We start from the raw sequence: 19,095 nt of genomic DNA on the forward strand, positions 1-19,095 counted from the left end.
CCTGGGAGGAGCCAAGGAGTGTGAACCTGGGAGAAGCCAAGGAGTGTGAACCTGGGAGGAGCCAAGGAGTGTGAACCTGGGAGAAGCCAAGGAGTATGAACCTGGGAGGAGCCAAGGAGTGTGAACTTGGGAGGAGCCAAGGAGTGTGAACTTGGAGGAGCCAAGGAATGTGAACTTGGGAGGAGCCGAGGAGTGCTGTGAGTGGTACTAAAGAGAGTGCAATCACCCCTGGGAGGCCACCCAGGCTGCAGGGCAGTCAGTTGTGGGATGGTAGTTGGGAGGAGTTCAAGACCATTGCGCTAAAGAAAGAGAATGTGGGAGGAAACAGTTATAAAAAGTACCACATAGATAAAGTGGAAACCTGTGGCAATGCATATTGGTCGGAGACAAGGGAAATGTGATGACATTTGTAGGAAACTTTGGTGTCTATTGAGGTGGGTGCTAGTGGGTTGTCAGATTATACTCTGTAGGCATAGTGGGAAATAAGGGATTGGATATAGCCTGGAAGGGAAAACGGAGACAAAAGTTTCCAGTTATTGATTAGCTACTGCATGTCAGATATTTTGCTATTTAATAGTCCTGAAAGCTCCCCAGGTGAATCTAATGTGCAGCCAGGGCTAGAAACTGCTGTAAGCAAATCCTTCTGTATAATTAGTTCAGGCAAATGACACTGGAAGCTGGGCTCCTAAAACTTCTCTGAGGGATTTATGAGAATCTTTAGAAAGTAAAGTTTTAAAAGTGATAAAATATCCAATGCAATTATAGAAAACTCTTAGAAAAACAACATGCAATTCTCATTGATCAACAACCATCTATTTCTTCAACTTTGTGTAAGTGATATCCATAGATATATGTTTGCACACATGTGTAAACAGATATATGCATTACTTATATTTGAAAGAAAAAAAAGTCACATCTTTACAGACTGTGTTACACTTTAGCTTTTTCTCCAGCATCTATAATTGAAAGTAAATTTCAGTAAAGTGCTTCCATGCATATTTCTTGCAGTTTGTTGGAAGTAAAACTCATGACGCTCCACATGTGAATGTTGTGGACCAAGCAGAGCTTAAAGCTCATGCTGAGTTTTTCTGCCTAGGGAGCAGGAGCTTTACCGTTAAGGGTCTTACTGGGAACAGGGCCTGGCCGTGGAGAAGTCTGCCGGCACCGCTGTGCTGACGCACTGAGATGAGTGAGGAGGTGGTCGTGTCCCAGGGTGGCATAGTGCAGCCCCTGGAAGTAAGTAGGGAAAGAGAAACACGGGAGGGAGATGCAGCAAAACACTTCACTTTTTATACCAAGTTCCATCTAGTGTCTTTGTCTTTTAATTATGTGACCTTAATTCATAGTTCAGAGCTAAAATGACACTATGTACCCACCCATGGGAACTGGAAAGATGGTGAGAAAAGGACATTGGTTTGTGTAAAATACTTCCCTAATCACAATGTGGGAATTCTTTTGTTTGGAGGACATTGGTCAAAAATAGTAAGTACACTTCAGAAGCCAGGTACTCTAACAGTTTGACAGTTATCTGAAACACAAAATGGGAACTTTCTGTCAAGGCATATGCCGGGGCAGTGGGGGGACTGAACTCTGCAGCAGTGCCCAACCCATTGGGATCGGTAGTCCAGCCATCCCCTTTGAGATGCGGAAAGATTGAGCAAGTGATTAGGTATTGTATGGTGAGCACAGCCAACCCTGACTGGCAGTGGTGTGAAGGAACCTGAGTTAGGCTCGCCATGGAGACCCTAGGCTTCCATCTATCCAGCACCTGTTATGAGGTTTTTTTCTCATACCCTGAAGGAATAGAACTGGGCAAGGGAGATTAGTAACCAAACAAGTAGTATTCCAACTAAGGATGTTTCCCCACCGGTTCCCTGGCAGGTGGCTTGGAGAAGGCATGGGTAATTTCAGACTGCAGGTCAGGGCAGGGTTTAGAAACGGCCTTCACTGGTAGCTGGGAGGGGGGCTCTGGGAAAGCATGCAGGCAGGACGTTGTGTAAACGTTTACACAGGCAGTTTGCATGGCTTCTCTCCACTAGGCCTCTGCAGGAGTCTCTGCCAGCAGGAGGGGCAGATCTGATAGAAATGTGGTTGGCAGCTAATCAGAAAATTGCCTAGGAAAGCCACTCAAGTGCAGTTGTCCATAGCTGGACACAGCGCACGTTTCATAACTGTGTGTGTTTAATAAAGTAAACTGAATTCACTTTAGCTGATTTAATTACTCTCTATTCTAAAATTTTAAAATGTCTTTAGTCAGTGTATATTGAACAACTATTCTTTGCAATAAACAAAACCAAATAAACTTCAGGAAGTCGGCAATCTAATGAAGAAGATGAAATTTGCAATCGAGTGATATTGCAAAGCACCACACCAAGAAGTGAAAGATTTGCCATAAAGGAGGTGCAGCATGCTTTGGATGTTCAGAGGAGGGAGAAAAGAGAAGCAATTTCTCAGTGGAATCATGAAAGGTTTATGACAGATGGACTCCTGAGAGAGTGAGGCAGAAGCACCCGCAGGAATAAGGTCTCAGAAACACAAAGGCACCAAGTGCTTCTGGGGAGCACGACTCGTTGGAATGACTACAGAAGAGGACAACAGCCTGCTCTGGTGGGTGGGGAGGAGTCAGCGAGGTGTATCAAGTTGAGACATTTTCCTTTTATCAACTAAGCAACTGTCTTTTTATTTTTTGTTTTAAACACTCTAAATATTCAAAGATTTAGACAGATAATATGTAATTAATGCAGGCCTTTTATGACATGGACTTGTGTGAGACGATGGCTATATGTATAATTCTAGGTCTTTTCATTGCGATCAATTCTGGTAACTTGCCTCATGATTCTGCCTTTACTCTTTCTTAGTCAAGAGCACTTTTGGTAGATATATGGACTTCTCTTTAAGAGCAGAACTGTGTTCGTGCTTGAATTTTATCCCGTGTCTTCTTGTAGTCAGTTTGTTGACGTGCACATGTCCCGCCATGGGTGTTTGTGAATGTCAGAAACACTGTTGACGTGCACATGTCCCGCCATGGGTGTTTGTGAATGTCAGAAACACGTTTCACTTATCTTTACTTCCCACTTCCTAGTGGGCAAAGAGAAAGAAAACAAAAAAGCAAGTATCGTTCACTCTGTCAATTTTTTTTGATATGCATTATCTTCTTATTCCTCCTCAATATCTCTTTTTATAAGATAGAAAATAGGTACTGAGAAAGGCAAAGTATTTGGTGCAAGCCCCTTGTGTAGTAAGTGTAAAGCCAGGATTTAAACCCAGTCTTTCTTTGACTCGTACTCTTTTTAATGTATCATGTTGCCTTTATCAAAGATGGTTAACCAATGCTTGGTTATTTATTGAATGAATAAACTGTAAAATGAGTTTACACCAAAACTGATTCATTCACGTAACAATAAGGTTGTAACTGGGTAAGATGTGTCCAACCTTGAGAGACTGCCCTGGTTCTTTTGCTTCTGCTTATGATAATGAGTCAGAATCAGCTAAGCTGGCAGGAGAATTTGGGAGCCACAAGACTGCTCCCACATTTTAGCAACATTATAAATGTGAAGAACATCAGTGCAGCTAATAAACACCTAGAGCCAGAAGATGTAGTTTCGGTTGTCAGTGTTTGGGAACTGACATTGCCAAGGCATTATTGCATCTTTTCTGCTTTATTAGAGGTGACTTGGAATGATAACTTCCAATTCTTGCTTCTGGCAACAGATCAGAATGCTGGCTACTGACTTTACAGTGTTCCCCCAGGGAGAGAAATGCTGACGTTTTCAGTTAAGTCTACAGGAGAAAGGTGTAGTTATTTCCTTTGTCCCTTGTATGAAATACCATACTCAGTTTTAATTTTGATACAGATAAAAGTCTTTTTAAAGCCTAGTCTGTGTTCTGCAGCTAGCCTCACACTGACCTCTGTGTAGGAGAGAGGCTGTACCATGGATCATCTGTGCTTGCAGGTGCTTTGCCTTTCTCGTTGGTTCAGACCAAGTTAATTCACTCAGCATTTGTGGAGAGCGTAGTGCCTACCACAGAATGGGTGAGGTGTTAGGGCACAGAGATAAAGACAATGTTAGCACTCTGGAGGACATCTCAGTCTGCTGGGCTTTAGATCAGACACTATAAAAACTGAGAAATATCAGACTTGAACAGAGAGAAGATGTTGCCCAGGGGACTCTTAACTGTGCAGGGAATGGAGCCAAGATAAAACCAAGCCCTGCCCATCAGCCCCTGGGGGATGTGTAAGTGATGCACATTATGGAATATGTGCTCACGTCGCCGTGATACAGACTCGGCTCTGTGAGATGACAGGGACAGCTTGTGTGCGTGCATATATCATAACTATGCATTTTCACTAATAGCAGTAAAGATGTTTGTGAAAGCTCAGTTGCTATTTTTATATGTCTATAAAAAAAGCTATTGAGAATCTAGGGAGGTACTGGGATTTGTGCTATCAAGTTTTTAGGGATTGTAGCCTTTGTTTCTTCTGGAGAAGAGAGGACTTGGGGGAGCAGATATCAACAAAAATATGTATCAGAGAGACTTCTCCAATTTGAATAAGTAAGTGAAGCATTAGTTTACTAAGTATAAAATGTCTGATTTCCTTAGGTACTAAGGTCAGCAGTCGATGTCTCTGACATTTCGACACTTCTTGTTTTATTTTTTATTGTGAAGGTACATCCTCATTCTTTCAAAAGCATGTTTTGGCTTATGATTATTTTTAAAATTTTCTTTACAGCAAGTTTGTGATACCATGGAAAAGTAAAAAGTACACTTTATTTTTAAATGTGAGTTCTGTTGCGGAACCATTGCCTCACAGTCAGCTCAAAGTATCCGTGAAGTGTCTGGGAAGGGTGTGCTAACGGACACACTGTGAGTACATCGGCAGTTTGAGAAGTATCATTCTGGTGATTTTAATCTTGAAAATGAGCCCCATGGGTGACCTGAGACCAAGGTGGATAATATTGAGCTGACAGCTGTAGAGGAATCCAGTCCATCCCCACCTACATGTTAATAGCAGCAAGGTTTGCTGTTACCATTCCAACAATATTGGACCATTTGAAACAAATCAGCAAGGTGAAGAAGCTGGATAGACGGGTTCCTCAGGACTTAAACAAGCTCAGAATGCAAATCCCCTTGCAGTTTGCCTGTCTTTGGTGTCAGGACATGAAGGTTTAACTATCTCTACACTGTATTTTTATATGATGAAATGGATTCTTTTTGACAATCCCAAGCAATGGGCACAACACTCAGATAAAGATGAAGTGCTGAAACACAGTCCAGAACTGAATATTCCTCATAAAAGCTGATGGTGTTTGTTTGGGGGCACAGCTTCTCGAAGCCTGGTCAGTCGATGACAGTAGATGTCTGCTGCAACCAACTGGAGGACATGACGAGGATGCTTGTGATTAAGCAGCCATGATCGGTCTACACAGACAGGCCAGTCCTCTGGCAAGAAAACTCTGTCACACAAACAATGCTGCTCAGACTACAGAAGCTAGACTTGGAAGCTCTGTTATCCTCCATGTTCACCAGGCCTTGCTTGCACCAATTCACTTCCAGGCTTGGGACCACTTCTTTTTTTTTTTTTTTTTTTTTTTTTTTTGAGACAGGAGCCTCAAGCTGTCCCCCTGGGTAGAGAGTCATGGCATCTCAGCTCACAGCAACCTCCAACTCCTGGGTTCTAGCGAGTCTTCTGCCTCCCAAGTAGCTGGGACCACAGGCGCCCGCCGCAACACCTGGCTATTTTTTGGTTGCAGCTGTCATTGTTGTTTGGCGGGCCCGGGCTGGATTCGAACCCACCACCTTGGGTGTACGTGGCTGGCGCCTTAGCCACTTGAGCCACAGGCGCCGAGCCTGGAACACTTCTTGGCAGGAAAAATATTCAATCTCAACAAACTGTGGAAAATGCCTTATGTGATTTCATTATCACTTGTTCACCAGGCTTTTTTGCTGCTGGCTTAAACAAGTGGCCATTAAAATGGTAAAATTGTGTTGATAGTTTAGGTGAATACTTTGGCTAGTTGTACTGCCTCTTGTTTGAGATTCGAACTTTGGATTCAAAATCAGACATTCATATTTAATGACCAGTATTATTTTTTAGGCCAAGTGAAGATAGGATTGGTTCTAAGAACCTGTTGTTGCCTGGGAGCTTTCTGAAGAATCTAAGTTCAGAACCCTGTGGTCAAAATGTCAGTATAGGAAGTGTTTATTTGATACTTCTTTACTTGTTTATTTTTCTTTAAATTTTAGGATGTGAGTCTTTGTACTTTGAACACAGAATGTATACTCCATTAAAGATGCTACTCATAACAGTTATTCACATGCAGTTTGGCCTTCATGAGACCTTTTCCCATGTCTAGCTCATTGCGTACTCAAAGCAACCACAAGCTGTAGACAGATTTTTCTTAACCACTGAGGCAGAGTACTTCCATTTCACAGATGATGAAACTGAGAAAACTGGAAATTTAAATTATTCACCCAAGGACATGGCTAACAAGTGGTGGATCTGGACTTTAAGCCAGAATTTCTGACCTCAAATTCTATCCCTTTCAACAAGGCCACACTGTTTCATGGCAGTCCGTATAATTTTGGTATGGCCGTGACTGCTGTCTGTGAGCCTGCAAGCTCAGTTCTCTCATTTTAGCCCCTGAGTTTGTCTTCAGGGGGCTCGACCTGAGTATTCAGCTGCCCACAGGAAGTTTCCACCCAGTTATTCCTCCAGCACTGCAGACGGAGATAATGTCCACCCTTCCCCACTCCCATTTCAGGCACACCTGCTCTTCTTCCTCTATTTTCTATCTTGTTGTTTGGACCATCATTCTAGAAATTTAAAAAGCCTCACAGAATGGATGAAAATTAAGACCCATTGCAGTATAATATATTATACTTTTCCATTATGTTTTCAGTGTTCTGTTTTGTGGATTGCTGGGGAGTCTGGAGGTTGTGGAGAGAAAAACAGAGAGCTTAGTTCAGATAGCCATTCTTTTTTATTTTTTAGAGATAAGATGTTGCTCTATCACTCAGGCTAGAGTGCAACGGCAGGAACATACTTCACTGTAGCCTCGAACTCTTGGCCTTAAGGGATCCTCCTGCCTTTGCTTCCCAAAGTGCGGGGATCACAGGTATGAACCACCACACCCAGCCCAAATGTGATGAATAGCTATTGAATAGACTGGCATTTCCATATTTTCATAATTCATTCCCAACCACTGATTTTTATTTTCATCAAGTTAGACTGAAACTGACCAGTGTAAATGTATGACCAGAAAAGCTGAGTGCGGTAATGTTACTCTTTTCCAGGTAATTTTACTCCCTTATGGTATCACCTCTTTGCATGAAAACATTAAAATTTGATTAGTAGCGGCTTAACTTCCAAACATGATCTTTTCTATGTTATTTGCGGTTGTTTGTATGATACTTTAAATTTATACTAAAATGGACAACACTGACCTTGAAGGAGAAATGAAAATGGAATGGGCTCTTCTAAGATATTTATATCTTGGCTTTAGTGGGATCTGTTTTCTGTAAATTAGGAACCTATACATTATTTCTTCCTTTCCAGTTTTTGCTTTTGTTATAACTTGTCTGGAATCCTGCCTTGCACTTCCTGTTTGGGTTATCTGAACAAATTTTAAATAGATTTGATTGTTTATGAGGACCTAGCTATCTCTTTGGGCCACGCCTCTGAGGTGGCTGTGGGGGAAAGGGTGCCAGTCTGGATCCAGTAGAACCAACCCCTGTTACCTGTTAGTGTGGCTGGGCAGGGGCCTTCATTGCAGTGACCTAATTCAGCTTCCCAGGTGGTTACGAGATTAAATGGACTGGATGTGTGGAAGGTTTCCCAGGAGAGGAAAGTTGCTTTCTCCTAGTATTCCCTCTTTGTTCCTTTTAAAAATTCAAACACACACAGGCTACATCCACAGATACTGTACAAACAAACGGCTTGTTGTTTTGTTAAATTTAGTGTTTATGAGCTGATAGTGTGTTAGTTCTTTGTTTGAACCCCTCAGTCTTAACCAATCACAATGAGGATTGGTTTTACCTTTATGTCTAGCCCAGTTAGTGAGTTGTTCATCTTAGACCCAATTTTAATTAAAGGAACTAAAACACTAAAGTTGATACTTCAGGTTTACTAATTCTTGTGAATTTTATTTACCAAAGAGCCAGAAATTTATATTTCCAGTTTGTAGTAATTTTCAGATACTTTTTAATTCAACTTTTGTAATTTATCTTATATAAAGAAAATTACCTAATGTATTGATTTTGGATTTTTTTATTTGTGAGACTGCTTTTGCATACCTTCCAGGATTGAGTTCTGTAAAAGTTTAGAATGTCTGTTTAGCTCTATTCTGTACCTGCTGTGACCATCATCATGCCTGCCGGCCTTTCTCTGAGCCGTGGGGTACTCAGCTATCATTTATCCTGTTTCAGGATGATGCTCCAGCATTGCTGGAAACTGGGAGCTAACATACCGGGGGTGGGGGGGAGATCAACCATCCTCTCTACTCATATGCTGCCTGCTCCGCCTACCTTCAGGGGGTGGAGAACGTGCCTCTAACACATGCAAATATGAGCTTCCTGTGTAGGGTGAATCTTGTTTATTTGCGTTTTGGGCTTTGTCTTTTATTTCTTTCTTTTATTTTGTTTTCTCCCTGGGAAAATCTCAGGCCCCAAACAGGTTATTTCCCCTGGTACTTCCTGATCTACACAGTTTCATTGCCTGGTGTCATACTTAGGGAATGATCAATCTTTCAATGTGCCTGAAAGGGCTAGCCTAGGAATTACTAGCTCTGAGACAGTCATCAACACAGTATACTTTGATGTACTTTGTATTGCTTAAGTCAATAGCATCTGAAAATCTGATCTTCTGTGTGTTTCCTGAGTTGTACTTAATTCTCCAGAGCTTTCTGTTTGTTTTTCTCCTCTCTGTTTCCAGGCGTATTGTTCTCTTATGCAAACTTTTCCCTATTTGCCCCCATCTGGCTATCTTTTACCACTCTCTCGGTCAGATTTTTATTGCTTTGGATCAGAGGTCACAGCTCCGGTTAATCCACAAACCTGTTACGTTTATGTGTTTGGTATGTTTTTTAAGCCTATAGTTGTTTTATAATACTTGAAAATTTTTTTATAACTTCTAATGAACTCATTTCTATTTATTTATTTTTACATTGACTCCCATAGTTTGTGACTCACATTTTATTCTTTCAACAGAATGTTAAAATACATTAAAAACAGTGCACAGTTTAGTAATTTCTTATAGTTTAGCAGTTTTGTCTCTGGCATCTCATTTGACCATCACTACAACTTTGAGGGAGTCATTCATCTGTTTATTCCGCAGATATTTGTTAGCCACTCACTACATGCAGACCATATTCTAGATCCTGAAAATACAGAAATAAACAAAATGGGCCAAAATCTTTGCCTTTTGGAGCTTGGATTCAGTTAAGGAAGGAAGGAAGAAAATGAAGTCACAAATTAAGCTAAATATGTAGTGGATTGGTGGTAACTACTAAGAAGAAACAGGCAAAATGGGGGATTGGAAAAGTAGGAGGGAATAGAGGTCGGAGCATCAATTTCTGATCTTAGATATGGCGGACCTCGCTGAGCAATGGTGTTTGGGGAAAGCCTGAACTCTCCAAGGAGCCAGGTCAGCACATCAGGCTGAGCATTCAGGAAGAGGACCTGCCAAGGGCCTTCAGGCTGGGGGTGCAGGGAGCAGGAAGGCCTGTGTGTCTGGGGTATAGCAGATGGGAAGATATTATTCCTATTTTACCGAAAGAGCAAACAAACAAACAAAAACAACCCTAAAAAGGGCCAGAATAGTCATGGTTAGAGTTTTACAACTAAGAAGGGGCAGAGCCAGGACCAAGGAGCCCACAGAGCCAGGCTCGGGTCTGGTCTTAATGGCTGTGATTTCGTCCTTGCTCAAAGTAGTTGACATTCTATTCCTCATTTTCCTTATCTTCTCATCTCTGGACAGTAGCAAAGCACATTTGTTTTTGGAATTCCCTGAGGAAAAGTGAGTTATATTTATTTTAACCTCCATTCTGCCTCCATTTTGAAGAATAAAGGGTATTTCAAATTGAAAAGGCAGGAGCCAGGATATACTTCTGATTTCAGAATTCTAGCCTTGGAACAGAAGAATTCTTTAGAGGACACGAAAACCTTCATAAATTGATTATACTGTCTACTTAAAGAGAATTCATTCTACTAAAAATTTGGAAATAAGTTTTTGATGAAATATCAAAGCATTATGGTTTTAGGTTGTGGACTCACCTCAAAATAGTCAGCTACCTAAGCTAGCCCCATAAGTCACCCAGTTCCATAGGTTTAGAAGCTTTTGAATGAGTTGTGAGTAGCTAAGACAATGTATCAGTTGTTTCTGACTTTGTAAAGAATTCATATAAAAATGAAGGTTGCACAAAAGAAGAGACTTACTGATGAATATGTCCTAGAGTAAATTGCTCTTCTCCAAACCAAGGTCCAAGCATTATATTTCATAGAATTCACAGACTGTTCTTAGCATGACAGATCACTCTATTATTGAACAATCTTGTCACCCAAAACTATTACCAAAGTTAGAATTATCAACAGTCTAAAGTAACTCTAAGGCCAATAAATAAATAAAATCACTTCTCTAAATGATAAGAATTCTCTCACGCTCTCTCTCAACATAGACACACTTATTAAAAGTACAGTCTCAGATGCTTGTTGAATATTTATTGGAGGGGTCTTCCAGAAACCTAATGCCTTAGATACAATGTAGACTAAGACATGCAAATTAAAAATATTCACAGTTATAAGAGAGAATCAAATTTTCGAGCTTAAAGAGATTTTGTAATTCATTAGTCATGTGATTTTAGTGCTTTACAAGCATTTTTGTTTTTCATTTAATGCTCAGAAGAACCATAAGATGTGGATGCTAACATACTCATTTTATAGCTGAAGTGTAACTAGGGTACAGAGAGGTGTAATAAGTTCTCCCAGATCACCTGTGCACAAGCAGTGCAAATGTTCTGGAATTTGCTTTGAAATGTAACCAGTAACACCCACTGCACATTAATACTATCCTCACTTGTCCCTTTCATTATTCTTCAAGTTTTGCTACTCCATAAGCAAATCTGTTGTAATAGCCACTGGATTTTTCCTTCCTTAATTTCTTTCATACTTTTTCTACTTACCATTGTTTCCACTGAGACATTCAGCTCATCACATCAAAATATCTGAACAAGTCACCAGCTCATCTCCTGCACTTGGTCTCCTCTGACTTCCGCACTCATGTGAGTTCCCACTGCCTTGTCATCAAGAGACATTGATGAGCTACAACTTGCTCCTCTGATAACTTTCTAAGCACTTACATTGGATAGGTAATAGGAGAAGGGAGAGGAGGGAACAGAGTTGAACATTGTGTTTGGCAGATTCTTGGATGTGATGGTATCAGAAGAAAGCATGAGCGATGGTTCCAGGGAAGGAAGAGGAAGGAAAGCTTGAGGAGAGAGAGTTGATTAGGTTTAATTGCTGGAAGGGTAAATAATTTACATTTTTCAAGGCTATATGCTCCCACTGAAATGCCTAATTTTTTGGTTTTTAGTCTGAAATTTGACAGTGTGTAAACACTGATGATGTTCTGCTGATCATGTGACCTGATTGACAGTATAATGGAACAGAGGACCACTTACTATGTAACAGGTGCAATACTTAGGGCTAGTTGTTAGACTAGAACATGGGAAAAAACCCGGTAATGCTATAGGGCATGACTCTAACAGCTGCTTGAACTGCCCAACAATCCATGGAGGGAACTGATTAGGATAGGAGGCCTGATGCAAAACTAGTTCACTTAATTCAAAGTTCAGCAAGAAAAACAAAAGTGAAAGAACTGTAGAAAAACTTTGCTACATCATGATGACATAGACTGAGAGTCATTTCCATGTTTCCTTTTAACTAATATCATCATAATAAAATTATAATTGATCACACAAGTATTAATACTCTAGCACTAATAATTCTTATTCAAATAAAACTGTCAAGTTGAGGATAATAAGCTTTAACCTGAGACTTTAAATAAAAAACAAATGACTTCTTTATCAGTAATTCTATAAATGTCTCTTAGTTTGATACTCCATTTTACTAAACCTTCTGATGACTTGAAAAATAATTAAGAATCAAAATAAGGTGTTAAGTTAAAATTTTATTCATGCTTTGGTGCTTCTAACATTTATAATCAATTTGCTTAAGTTTGTTTAATCCTTAATTAAGGTGTGATTTCTTTTTTTAAATTTTTAACCATATTATATTTTTTACTTAACTCATATTCCCTGAACTGAAAGTATTTGGTTGACAAATTCACAAATATAAATGGTAAATATATGTAATACATATGCTATATGTGCATGTATGTAAGATGACTATAATGTAACAATATGGAATTACCATGAGGGTTTTATTATGTGCATGTAGATTAGAAATAGATTTTTTTCTAATAAACTGAGTTTAACATTATATGTCTAAGAAGTGGTTATAATACATTTAAGTGCTATTATTTTTCCTTCTAAAGACCAAAGTGGGTGCAATGGTGAGAAAGTTTCCCTGTAGTTTGAACAAATCATGCAGAAATATTTAAGGTTATCCTGAGGGAGGAAAGCACCCTTTAGTTTACAGACAATTAAATTTAAATGCAGCCATAACTTACAAGGATAAATTTGAACCATCCATCCTTTCCTTTACTAGCTAGAGTTTGCCCTCTCATGTTAATAATTCTTTGCAAAGAGTGAAGATTTCATGTGTTTATTTACAGTGTTGGAAAATGTGATGAGTTTTATGGTGTGTTTTTCCTTTGTGAAATGTGTATAGACAGAAATGGAAATAATGAAGAGAAGATGTGAACGATAGTGACAGTTCTAATCGCAAGGACAGTGAGAATGGAAAGGTGAAATCAATTTTCTATTTAAATTATTGTAGCAGCATTCATTAAGTCCCTTTTCTTAAATAGAGCTGGATATTGCAAACTGGAAAAAATATATATTAATCATGGATTTGCCCTAGTGTTAGTCTAACATGAATGTTTATATTCATGCTGTACATAGTAGTTTTGTAGGTAGTCAGAAGTTAACAACAATTTAGATTAAGGATATTTAAACCTCATTTGTAAAATGCTTATTATACTATTTGAGGTGTTTTGAAAGATTTACTTAGCTAAAGTTATTGGATCAGAATAATTCTAATATTCTTCATCTTTTATTTATTTTTTTACTAAGTGTCTTAGACATTTTCCATTTAAAAATTTGAATGATAAAATTATGTAAGTAATTTACTAGAGATAGTGCAATAAAGAGCATTTTGGTGACCAGGGAAGAAAACACACTAAATCTACATCAAAAAACATTGTAGGCAATTGTGATATATAATATACTCTTTAAAAAAATTTTTTTTTTGCAGCTTTTGGCCTGGGCTGGGTTTGAACTCACCACTTCTGCCATATGGGGCCAGCGCCCTACTCCTTTGAGCCATAGGTACCACCTCCATTTTTTTTTTTTTTAAGACAGAGTCTCACTATGTTGCCCTTGGTAGAGTGCAGTGACATCACAGCTCACAGGAGCCTCAACTCTTGGGCTTCAGCAATTCTCTTGCCTCAGGGTCCCAAGTAGCTGGGACTACAGGCACCTGCCACAACGTCTGGCTATTTTTTTGTTGTAGTTGTCATTGTTGTTTAGTGGGTCATGGCCGGGTTCGAACCTGTGGCTGGCACCCTAACCACTGAGCCACAGGTGCCAAGATAAATATACTCGTTATCTCCCCTACAGTGTTCAAACAGATCTTGTCAATTCACTAGTTAATAGAAATATTGGGCAAGCAGTTCAAAAGCAGATATTTAGCAGCCAGTTGTAAATAGAGAGTGGATTTTACATCTTAAATAATTATGACTGATGGAGAGAAGAGTAGCATGTGGTCTGGATTTTCTAGGCAGCTCAAGAAGGTAAAGGAGAGAAGAGGGGAGTTGAGAGAGGAAGTCTGGAATAATACAAATAAATAGCGAAAGAAATAAATTTCCCCGAATTTATCTCACCACTAAGTTAGGTTGAGTCATCCTTGGTTTCTCTGAATTTCAACAAAGTATTTGAAATTATTATGGTGGCAATTAGCACTAATATGACATTTACAGTTCATTGTAATTGCTATTAATTTTTATTGCAGTTGGCTCTTGTTTCACTAAAAACATCAGCTAATAAAGTGGAATTCACTTGAATTTTTTACCAAAGTAGTAGCCAGTAAAGTGTACAGTATTGGAGATAGTATAGAAGCACCTGAGTTCTTTAGAAAGTAAATGGGGCAGTGCCTGTGGCTCAAAGGAGTAGGACACTAACCCCATATACCAGAGGTGGCAGAAAAAAAAGAAAGTAAATGGTCAGTGGTTTTTGTTAATTGATTTACAAGACCAAAAATGTGTTTTTCCACACTCAGCTATATTTTTATTCACGTGAGTGAATACGTTTTTGTATCCCTAAGTATTTTAGTGATTCACAGAAGTGTAATTTCAAGTAATGAATGAAATACTGTTTTTAGGATTCTTTCATATGTGAGATGACAGTAAAAAATGATGTAAATCATTTTAAACAACATTGGCTCTTCTTGGCCAAGGAAGACTGTTTATTTCTTAGATTCACTTGTTAATTTAGTGAGTATCAGATATATTAAAAATAAATGTATTATACTCTGGTTTCTCTTTAGATCGTATAAAAATCTTTTTCCTTATGCTAAAGATTTCTTTGGCAAGGAACAACTCTGAGTCTTAAGCCAATTTTTTTAGGCCTTGTTTCTGTAAGGCTACATTAAATATAAATATATAAATGTATTTGGACCAAGGTCCGTTTATTCAGTGGGAAATAAATGGACTTGTTTTATGTGGGTCTCTTACAATTCCATGGTCTTAGGTAAAGGTCGGTATTATTCCAGTCTGAACTGGATTTATACATGTATTGTATCATTTCTATATAAACCTTCACATATTAATATAAAAACCCTTAGTAATATATTATTGCTTCACCTAAAGGTCCACGAGGAGAGGAAATATATCTAAAAGTTATAAAAAAAACTGGGACCAGGAAAGGTGAGCAAGAGTCTCTTTCTCACTAGCTAGTGTAGAAAGAGCATCTGTTAGTGGTCAGAGATAAACCTGTCCAGGAGCCCCTCTGGAGGCTGACAGCAGGGACTGCCAGACCCCTGAAGGTCAACTGATCTTACATGGTCAGGATCTAGCCAGTAGGGGCTGAGGTCAGATGTTCACTCTGCCTCTGGAGTCTGGTGCCTTAACCTCAGCGTCTGCCCTGGAGCACATGCTGAGCCTGTGTCGGCTCCAGTGACTCTGCCTTTAAAGTGAGACTCTGTGTACTGCACCTCTCTATTCACAAGGTATTTTAAATGTAGGGGGAGCTAAAAGCCCATGCTGTGAAGGCATAATTTCAAAGTAATAGAAGTAGTAATGGTGCTTTATGAAGCTACTTTATGTGCAGTAGACATTTAAGGTGGCAGACAAATTTGCCAGTTGTTCCATCCCTCTTTGTGTTAAGTGTTGTGAATTATTCAGATTGTGTAGGTATCTCTTCTAATGTACTAAACTTACATATCCACTACTTGTGAATTTAGAGTTAGGATGAAACTAATGCTACATGTATTAGTTAATACCAAAGAGGGAAATTACTGGATTTTTATTAGCTAAACTTAGTCAGCTGCTGTGAAATAATTATAAATAATCTGTAATGAGGTATGTGTATGTATATATCTGTAATAAGTATATATATATATGTGCATATATAAAGCTACTTTAAAAATAAGATTTTGTATTAACATTAGGTTTTTCTTTTCTATGCTTTGTTAATGAAAAGTCTAGTAATTCTTATGGAGTAAGACTATTAATTAACTAGCTCACTATATAAATATTCTATAAGTATATTGATTTATCTTCTCAAGCTAATGAATAATTTGTTTCATTGAGATAGCATTAAAAGCTCTTGGCATGTAAAAACATGTTTTAAAAGCAGCCCCCAAATAGTTTACACAACTGTGCATACACTTAGTTTTAATATTTGTATGCATTTATAGCATCCATGTAAATAAATAGGTTAATAAATAGTTTTATTTATAAGGACAACACTAGAAATATTAACTATTGTGAACTTTTCCATAATACATACAAATTTATTCATAAATACAGCTTCTACTTTTAAAGCCCAAAATGTTATTTGTTAATATGGCATTTGAACTAAGGAATTTTCCAGATAACATAAAACATAGCATTATGTCCATTTTAGTTTAGCTAAATGACTTCTTCATTCAATTTTTTATTCAATTACTAAATCCATGTTAAGAACCAATAGCGGGCATTGTGCTATGCTATGCTCTCTAGATCTAAAATTAGTATAACATTATTTTATCAAGGAAGCAATGATGTAGTTCACTGGTTCTCAGACTTTGCTGCACATTGAAATTATCTGGGGAACTTAAAAAACATTCATGCCTGGTTCTACCCCTAGAGATTCCGATTTAATTGCTTTGGGCTGCAGCCTGGAGATGAGGATTTGCGCAGCTCCTTACAAGTTCCCGGCATGCAGCCCTGTTTACCAACTGCTGCCTGTCCATCTCTTGAAAGCCCCCTGGCATCCCTACCCCCACCCTGGCCATTCAGGAGGAACTGACTCCCTTTTCCATTCTAAGTTTCTTAAGTATTTTCACTGTGTGACATCCTTGTTTATCCATTTGTTTACATTTCTTTCTCTTTAGATTGTCAGTGCCTTACTTACTACTTTTGAACAAGCATATATCAATTTCTTTAACTGCTATTTTTTGCAAAATTCCTGGTATTAGGCACCACATAAATTCACTGAATGTGAAGAAGGATCATTTCAGTAAGAAATGTTTTCAAATAATCTAACCTTGAATAATGACAGGAATCCATGTGAGCCTGAGCCTGAGCCTGAGGTAAGAGGCTACTGTCCTGTCCAGTGGAAGGGCTTGAAACTTAATCTGGTTCTTTGGACGGCTATACAGGTGTGTGTGTGTGTGTGTGCGCCACATCTGAGGCCACAGGGAGGGTGTCATCAGAAGATGAAGGGAGAGGGGGCTAGGAGTTTAAAAGCACGGGAGAAGCTGATGATTGGCCAGACTGCAGTTGTTGAAATCTCTCAGAGGGCATAAGTCAAAGGTGACTTCAGTAATGAGCTGAGGACAGCCCCTAGAAGGATTAGAGGGAATCCTGCAAAGCAGGTAGAGGGGACTGGTGATTAGGACGGAGGGCTAGCCTCAGGCTGGGCTCCCAATCCCCTTAGTCTAAAGAAACAGGCGTTAAGAAATAGCTTCTATCCTTAAGTTTCTGTAGGAACAAGTGATACCAAATGGCTGTATTTTATTGATACTGGCCTGCTCTCATAAAGACCCTTGTTGACAGTCACATGAGGGCCTCACCTAGTAGTAGTCCCAGGTCAGTGAACACAGACCTGTCTCCTTTAGTCTAGAAATGTTCTGAGTCCTTTGTAAGAAGAAAGGATAACTCAATCTTCCTTTCTTTCCTAGGGCCAAGGCTCCCAGAGAGTTTGTCTATTTGTTCAGTAACTCTATGACCATAGAAAAACAAAAGGCTGAAGACTTACAATTAGAGATGGGGGTTAGGAAGAGCAAGTTGGTTCAAGTTTAAAAAAAAGATAATTAAATAATTTTTTAAACATTGGGATTACTAAAAACTATAATATGCCCTATAACAACCTTACTCCAAAGATTGTTACTTCTCTTGAAAATACTTATACTTCTTTCCTGACTATACTTTTTCATGTCTTCTCATTTTAGAAGCATAACTGGGGAAGTTTACATGGTTTTTAATTCCTGTAACATTACTAGAATTCTCCCAGACTGTTAGAAGTAGAAATAAATTGTCAGAGCCTTCCTAAATAGGTATTCAATACCACACTCTTTCACATATAAAAGTCTCTGGCTGTTCAGAAGAATTCATTATTCTTTTCTATATGACTCCTTCAATTCTGCAATTTTTAAAATCAATCTAATAAATATGTTTATAATATAACATTGCAAAATCCAAAATGCCTTATTTCTGTTTACCATATATTCTACATAAATGGGTTTATTTAAAGAAAAATGGTTGTCTCTGTATAATTTGTAGCAGTTGTATTCATCAGAAAGGACAACTCCTGTTCTCTGGACTTTCCTCCTGTACAATCATGGTGTTAATCTTTCTGTGCTGTGCCGAAGGAAACTTCAGCCCTTGTGGCAGGACTTTTGCTTCTCAAAATTACTAAATAAGAAGGAGAGGACAGAGAGGAAGACCATGTAGTGCCTCTCTGATGACATCAGTTAGAGGACAGAGAGGAAGACCACGTGGTGCCTCTCTGATTGGATTGAAGGTTAGCTGGTTGTGCTGAGGGTGCCTGGAGGGAGCATAACAGACATCTTGACGCTGTCATTTAACACATTTGGTGACTAACTTTCTCTAAACTTTCCCTTGACCCATATCTTCCTTTGAATGTAAATGGGGAGCATTAAGCCTACCTGATTTGATTCCCTTTAGTAAAGAGAAAGAGAGAGAGAGAGAGAGAAAAGGAGGGAGGGACGGAGGAAGGAAGGTAGGTTGGTTCATTTCAGCAGGATGGAAAGTATTAATACAGTGCCAGGAGAAGCATGCTGGGACCAACCAAGAGGGCTCAAAAGAAGAGAAAGTCGCCATCCTTAAGAAACAGCTCCCTTTTTACTTATTTGTATATGTTTTTTGTCCATTGCAGAATTCATTTATAATTGGTTTGGAGGATTATTTTAAGTACATTTGTTCTCTTTTTTGGTATTTTCTTTTGTTGGTTATATTTCCAAAGAAAAAGGATATTCTTACCACTTAAATGTCCCAAACAGTAAACATTTGCCTTGGGGTCTCTGATTTTGTAATCATTACTCCATCATCTATGTCCAGTGTCTTCTCCAGTGACCCTGACCTTGAACTTTTTTTTTTCTTTTTTTTTTTTATTGAATGGTAACTGTGTACATTGATGCACTTTGGGGGTACATAGCCTTCATGTAACTTTCTTATTTATTGTGTTAAAACATTCA

The 19,095-nt window shown here is 38.8% G+C and overlaps 1 protein-coding gene and 1 non-coding gene across 2 annotated transcripts in view; both read left to right on the forward strand.

Annotated features, from left to right (window-relative positions):
* Positions 1-19,095, forward strand: part of PRKN (parkin RBR E3 ubiquitin protein ligase) — a 1,208,049-nt gene that overhangs the window by 167,938 nt on the left and 1,021,016 nt on the right. The window lies entirely within an intron of this gene.
* LOC111726191 lies at positions 14,702-14,819 on the forward strand. Its single transcript, XR_002774030.1, has one exon. It is a non-coding gene; the product is annotated as a U5 spliceosomal RNA (small nuclear RNA).

This window comes from Otolemur garnettii, unplaced genomic scaffold (assembly GCF_000181295.1).
Source record: "Otolemur garnettii isolate 467f Iridium unplaced genomic scaffold, OtoGar3 scaffold00056, whole genome shotgun sequence".
In the NCBI taxonomy this organism is placed as follows: Eukaryota; Metazoa; Chordata; class Mammalia; order Primates; family Galagidae; genus Otolemur; species Otolemur garnettii.